Consider the following 7255-nt stretch of genomic DNA (forward strand, 5'->3'; position numbering starts at 1 on the left):
TGTTGAGAAAGAGCTGTTTTTTAAATTTTTTAAATTTATTTTTTATTTTTAAATTATTTTCCTCCCATTTTTTTGAGAAAGAGAGAAGGAGAGAAAGAGTGAGGGGGATAGGGAGAGAGAGAATCTAAACAGATTCCATGCCCAGCATGGAGCCCAACATGGGGCTCTATCTCACAGTTTTCAGATCATGGCTTGAGCCAAAATCACGAGTCAGATGCTTAACTGACTGAGCCAACAGTCACCTCATAGAAAGAGCTGTTTTTAAAAAAGAGAAAGGAACATGACTTTCCTACCAATCTCTGAAGGTTTGCAACTATGATTCTCCTAACACTTCTTTCTGCAAGCTTCATTTAGCAACTTGATCAATTACAAATCAAACATCATTGGATCTGAGGTATCTCAACAGCCAAATGGCCGAGTTGGGCCAGCTGGAGAACCTTCTCTTGCTCTGGACTCCTTTTAAATTGTCAGCCTTATGGTCACTTAATCATCACTTCTGGTATCTTCTGCTAATCGGGATAGAGAAAAATGCATTAGACAGATCAGTATCTGCATGCGAGGTGCCAGAGGCTGTATTGATTTGCTTCACTAAGAAGACTACATCTGGAATACTAGCTGCAATTGAGGTCAAACCTAATTAAGCTTAGAATAAGCCACTATAATTCTCCAAGATCCATCCATCTTCTGCACAGATTACATAGGCAAACAAAATGGGATTGTGATAGTGTTGATTTTCCAAGTCTTGGTAGCATTAATCTTTGTATTCTTATAGGAACTATTATTGTCTTGGTTTACTATTTGTATATGGAGGAAAGCTCCAGGAGCTTCCCTTTGACTGAACTCAGGAACTAGGGAAAGAACTAACATGCGTTCATATATCCATTGAACCACTGTTAGGTGGTCCAGGCCTAAACTCTGCTATCAGCTCCCCTTCAGCCTTGGTCCACAATTGTGTTACGAGGTCCCAGGAATTAATGATAACTCAGAATAATGCAGTCTAATGATGCCATAAAGGTCTATATATCTCCTGTTTCCTACTGCACAGTTACAATGGCACAGGACCACCGTTTCCTTTGGGGAAGACCAGGAAGGATATTTGAAACACACACTATTATTGCAAGCTCTTTGCTTGAGGGTTGCTAAGGTTGTCCCTTTTTTCAAGGAATTCTGGCTCAATTCTGAGATCAAGTTCTCAGAATTGGATCAGATGATGATCCTTTGTCATGCTGATGGAAGTCAAGTTTCTATTCACCCGTTTGAGTTTTTCAAGTCTTGGGTCAAGTTGGACCTTAGTTAGCTGTCTTAAAGACCACAGGGTAGAGACCCTTATGGGATCAAACCATTCTGACTGTCTTTTCAACCATGTGGCCTAGCATGCTCGCTTTGCCTCTGGTGTTTGTGCCAGCCTATCAACACCACTCAGATCAGAAAGCCCTTCTCAGTGGCAGCGTCTTGCATTTTCACTTCTAGCTTAGAGTACAGCCACTACAGTGATTTTCAAAGATTCTGTCATCCTTCTCATCAAAGTATTTCTCAATGCTTTGGTAAGGGAGTGTTTTTTGAACACTCTCAAAGGTGGGTGAGTAGATGAATTACAACAAATTTACTCCAGCATTCTTTGCTCCTTACCTTTTTTTCTCCTTACATTGTATTAAGGAATTACATGACTATTGACTTTATTTACAAAGTCAGTAGGCCACCACTGAGTCAAGAGTTCTGTCAGCCATTTAGAACCACTCCCAGATGCCTGAGTGAGCCCATTTATTTCATTTATTATTTTTTAAAATTTATTTATTTATTTATTTGTTTCTAGTGAAAACCTTGTATTCTTCTTCATGGTTCAAGCTTGTTTTGAGAAAGTGCAATATTTTAATTTATGGTTTGGAATAGACTTTCAGCTGTATTAAACGATGGAGAGATGAATTGGTTACCTTACCAAAGTTAAATCAAGAAGATTCAAGTCAAAAGGTTAAATCACAGGTATTTCCTACCGCACCAAAAACCAGCTTTCCAGTACTTGGTGCCAGAGGCAAGAACTCCAACAGGGAAGTGCCTCAGGTCAGGAAGTGAGCAGAGCCTACCTGCAGAGCAAAAGGCCTAGAAGTTTCCATAACCTGGTTTTACCCATTTGGTAAGCTCCCTTAGAAAATAGAGACAATGGATTACAATATCGTACGTGTCTCTGACTTGTGTTTTCCTAAACATCTCACACAGTAAATTACTACCCTGAACATAGTATATTCAATGTGGGGGTCAGATAGGCAAACACTAGGTCAATTTCTCAGGGTTGTGGGCCACTCCCATCTGAAGAATCTAGGAACCCAATCTCCATCTGGAATATTCCTTGTGATCCCTACAGACCAAGAGCCCAAACTCACAACTTAGAGGGATAAAACCAAACAAAAAGCGTACGGAAAGAATCCATGGCATAAAGGGAAGCAACTTCAAGGCACAGGTTAGGCATGCTGCCAAGGGCTGAGTAAATGTCTTCAATGTGAAGATCTTACCCCTCTTTCCACTAGTAAGCAGTGGGAACAATTGAAGCTGGAATCCTAGTCCATATCTGTCCCTCTCAGGGTTACCAGAAAAACTTCAGTCCTGGTTAACAACCCTACTGTTACATGTTATAAGTATCCAAGAGATCTAAATAAGACTGTGCAGTTTTGAAGATAGAAGGCACTTTCTGGTTTGCAGTGTGGAGAAAATGATTATCCATCACTGAGCGCCAGAAACTGCAGTCATCAGCACAGTGCTATGGCATGCAATGTCAGCTCACAAAACACCTCTCTCTCCCTAGTCAGAGGCAGACAAATAGTGGTAGCACTAGGGTTTATTAAGTTGTGGCTTAATACAAGAACTGGGGCTTGCCCATGGTGCTGCTCTTGATGTATAAAGCCTGGACATTCCACCAATTCTTCTTGAGCAATGACACCAGGAAATTGACAGCTAAGTAGATGTTGTACACAAGCTCATCATCTGTCATCTTCACATGGCCAACGGCCACTGCCAGACACAGCAACTTCTTCATCTGGAATTTGATCATGGACTTCACTTCATCCACTTTGGCCACCATGTCCTCATTGTGGGTCAGCAAGGAAGGGACCTTGCCAGGCCTGGGCCCAGGATTTGTGGGAGCTCCTTAATCAGAGATCCTGAAGCCAGAAGGGCATCATACTTCTTGGCCAGCTTCTTAACTAATTTTTTTTTATTCTTGTTGAGTTTCTTCAGTCTCCATGTGGGGAACATCCACAGGCTTGGCTTCATCACGGTGCTGCTGGTCCCCCAAAACACAGATGGTGAACTTGGGGTGGGGAGTGGACTTAAGCCTGACAGTGCTCCAGAAGCATTTGTCCTTCTGAGCGTCATTGTTCTTCAAGATGGTCTGAAACTCCACCATCTCCAAAAACTTTAGGCACGTGCACTGGTTCCCATGAAGGACTTTCTTCACCACCTCATACAGGGTGTCATGGGAGACTTTGCTGCTCATGGTGCCCCATGCCATAATAACTGGAAAAGAGAGTTGTGAACCCATTCTGGTAAATAAACTCATATCACTAAGTTCAGCTGCAAAATCTCTTAGTTCTTTGAGTGTGCCCCCTCTTTTATCAGTTATTCTGTAACTGATGCCCCAAGGGCTTGTTGATGCCCCTGACTCTAGTTGTAGGCTTGGAGCCTCTGAGAAGTAGTATATTCAGGCAGGGGAATAATTGGTATTTCTATGATGATATCTACCTTAGATGATGTCTTTCTTGGTTGTTCTACTGGACAGGACCAGCGTCATCAGATAGAGAAAGAGGGGCTCCTTCCACTGGCAATAAATTTCTGTTGGCAGATTTGGGAGGTTAGATGTCCTCAGAATCATTCAAATTCTCTCAAATGTAACCGTTTCTATTCTCAACATCTTATTCTTTCCAAATCAGTGCTCTAACTTGTACACAAGAGATCCAATCAGGTTGTTTATTCCATCTATGTTGAATTTTGGGCATCCCACAGAATTGGACTCGGCATCTAATTTTTGTAGCCACTTTCTTTCAAGTTAGTTATAGAAACTGACTCCCTGGCTATGTCTTGAGTAGAGAATTTAAATCCTCAACTTGTCATTTTATTTTTTAAACTTGTCAATATAGTTGGAAGTAGCCAATTATTTTGGTTATCTATTGCTGTGTAACAAACCACTTCAAAACTTAGTGACTTAAAATAATAACCCAATCATTATCTCTCACAGTTTTGTGGATTGACTGTCTTTAGTGGTGACTGCTAAGATGACAAGCATCAGAGGGACAACAGAACCTGGGACATTCAAGACAGATAACCAAAATGGCTGGTAGTTGATGCTGGATGTTGGTTGGAAATTTGGGTGGGGTTATCAGCTAAGGATACCTTGGTTCTACTCCTCAGTAGTCTGTCTCACGGCTGCTTGGGCTTCCCCACAGCATGGCGGCTAAATCCCAAAAGGGAGTATTCTAAGTGAGAAAAGCAGATACGGCAGATCTAAAGCCCTGACTCTGAAGTTAGTTACAAGGATTAATTTTGTCTTTCTCTACTCACTGAATCAAATAATAGGGATGGCCTATGTTCAAGGGAAAGGGAAGGAACAGATGGATGAGTGACAAAAAAATCTGTGACCATCTTTAATTCACCATACCGATCCACTTCCCATATAGCAGCAGCCACTTGGTCCTCCAATGCCTACACGAGTTCCACCTTCTAATGCTAACTAAATCTGCATTGATTTCAAACTATAATCAATCTCACATTCCCATCTTCTTGAAGATTGATTGCCTATAATCACTTACTGTATTACTTAGGATCCTTAATTGCAGACCAAATAATGCACTCTAACTAGTTTAAGCAGAAAAGGATTTATTATAGGCCATTAAGTCACTTACAAGAATGTCTAGGAGGGCCAGAGAAACAAAATTGAATGCTATGCAAGTAGGAGCAAATAAGCCATCGGATACTTCCAGTGGGAACCTTGATTTTGCTAACACTTGCCACTCGGGATCTAGGGGTCAGAGGGTAGACCTAGAACCACTCCACAGAAGAATGAAACACCACTGCCAGTGAGTTTGCCGAAGGACGTTACAGCTGTGGTCTCATGGATCTCACTTCTGCTTTCCAATTGAGCATGTGTGGAACTCTGGCTGCAAAGATATCTTGGAAATATGATCTTGTTTTCCAGCTTCTAGATCAGGGTTCCTAACTTTGACATTATTGACATTTTAGGCCAGATGCTTTGTTGGGGGAGAGAAAACATCCTGTATGTTGTAAGATGTTTAGCAACATCCCTGGCCTTTATCCACTAGATGCCAATAGCACTGGCCTGCACCTCTTCACTCTCCTTCAGGTTGTGATAGTCGATAACATTTCTTGTTACTGCCAAATGTCCCCCTGGGGAGTGGCTGAATCACCCTGTGCTGAGAATACCACTCTTGGGATCATAAAGGCATGATAGAGAGAAGTAAAAATGGGACTAAGTACTGCCACAAACAGATTAGTGGCAGGGTAGTTTAGGAGAAAAAGAAATTCCATGATATTTCAAGGATCAGTGTTACAAATAAAAATATCATTTGAGATATACTCATACCTATTACCAAAGTGGATTGAAAAGATCCAACCAGGCTGTGGTGAATGAGACAGTGGTAAATCCCAGGCCATTTTTTTCCCGATGATCTTGACAATTAGAGTTTGGAATAAGAAAAGCTCTTTGAATGTGGTCGCCTTCAGATAAAACTCACTTTACAGCTCCCTTGTTCGAGGTTCTGGCAATCTGGCAGAATGGTTCTTATTGTGCCGGCGAGGGCAAGGTGCTATTAATCTGTCTGCATTTCTCACTACACAACCAGCTTAAAAACCCTAACACGACTCCAGAAGCGCAATATTAATACCAGTGTCATCTGACACTTTTTCACGTTCTGTTCTTCACAACTTTTATTCCTCGAATCTAAGTTCTACTGTGTTTATTTTTAAAAAGTGACAAGGGGGAAACTGGGAAAGTAGAGGAGGAAGGGAAGAGTCTCTACATTACTGTGGATAAGGAGTTTTTATTCTGTGCAGCTATAAGGATGTCAGTCTCATGGGAAATTGCTTTTGATACAGAATCCCTGGAGAGACAGATGTGGAAGAGACAGTACTGCTATGTTGTGGGGACAGCAGATGGTGAGGGTACAGTTGGTCAGCCAGCTCTAATCTTTACATTAAAACAAGTATTGTGATGGGATAGAAAATTGAGTTAGCAGGTTTTAATCTGCTAATTCCTGATACATTGGTTGGTGCTGGTATATTTATTAAGCACTTACCATGAGCTCAGTCCTATGAAAGATAAAAGGAAAGGAGACGACATTGGCTGGCCATGAACAACCATTGTCAATTATTCATCACTGTTTCCATTTAGCGAGAACTCACAACATGCCAAACATTGGTTGAACTGCTTTACATGCATTACTTCATTAAATGTTTGAAATAGCCCTGTAGGGGATATACTTTTATTATTTCCATTTTACTTAGTAAAAATGTTGTGATCAAAGTCTCATAATTGAGCTACATTTTGAAATCAGGTATATGTACCTAACCACTGTGTTTACTGTATAGGGAAGACAAAAGAGTCTTAAACTCTCCTTAAATCGTTAGGTAGCAGTCTCCATAGTTTCCAGGTCTACTCCCACCTCAAGTCCAGCATAAAGAGAGGGGCTCTCTTAATAACCCTATATTTCCCAATTGTCCCCACAAAGTCCCAACACTGAGTTATCTCGGATTGATTTCAGCCCTTTCTTGAACAGAGCACTGGTGGGGAGGGATCAAATTACAGTATTTGACCAAGTCCAATGGCGAACTGGATCTCCGGCCCATAATCTAGCAACCTTGGGGCTCAATAAGGCAATGTAAGTTGGAGCCAGTCTGTGCTCCACTTTCCCTGCTTCTGGAGGTCAGTGGGGTTTAACGGAGAGCTGAGCTTCCCCCTCCAACCTCACGGCAAGGAGACTGAATGAGGCAGTGTGAAGCAGGGCTACTCAACACTCTGCTTTCTCCACCTGTCTTCTGAGCTGTCACCCTCCCCGCCCCCCCCCCCCCCCCCCCCCCCCCCGCTGGCATCAACAGGTAGAATGAGGTGGTGAGGGGCGGAGCTAATTGACACTTTACTCCCGCCCTTCATGAGTTGGGACCAGTAGGGAGCTGAACTTCTACCCCTTCTGCGAAATGCTATGTCAGCCCCCTGCGTTGTAGCCCTCACCCCCCCATCGCATCAGTAGGGAGC

At 42.3% G+C, this 7255-nt stretch overlaps 1 pseudogene; it reads right to left on the reverse strand.

Moving 5' to 3' along the window:
• Window positions 1-2845: 2845 nt before the first annotated feature.
• LOC112857352 (large ribosomal subunit protein uL1 pseudogene) lies at window positions 2846-3487 on the reverse strand (annotated as a pseudogene).
• Between the last annotated feature and the right edge of the window lie 3768 nt (window positions 3488-7255).

The sequence above is a fragment of the Puma concolor genome, chromosome E2 (assembly GCF_028749965.1).
Source record: "Puma concolor isolate L17-30 chromosome E2, mPumCon1.1.hap2, whole genome shotgun sequence".
Classification (NCBI taxonomy): domain Eukaryota; kingdom Metazoa; phylum Chordata; class Mammalia; order Carnivora; family Felidae; genus Puma; species Puma concolor.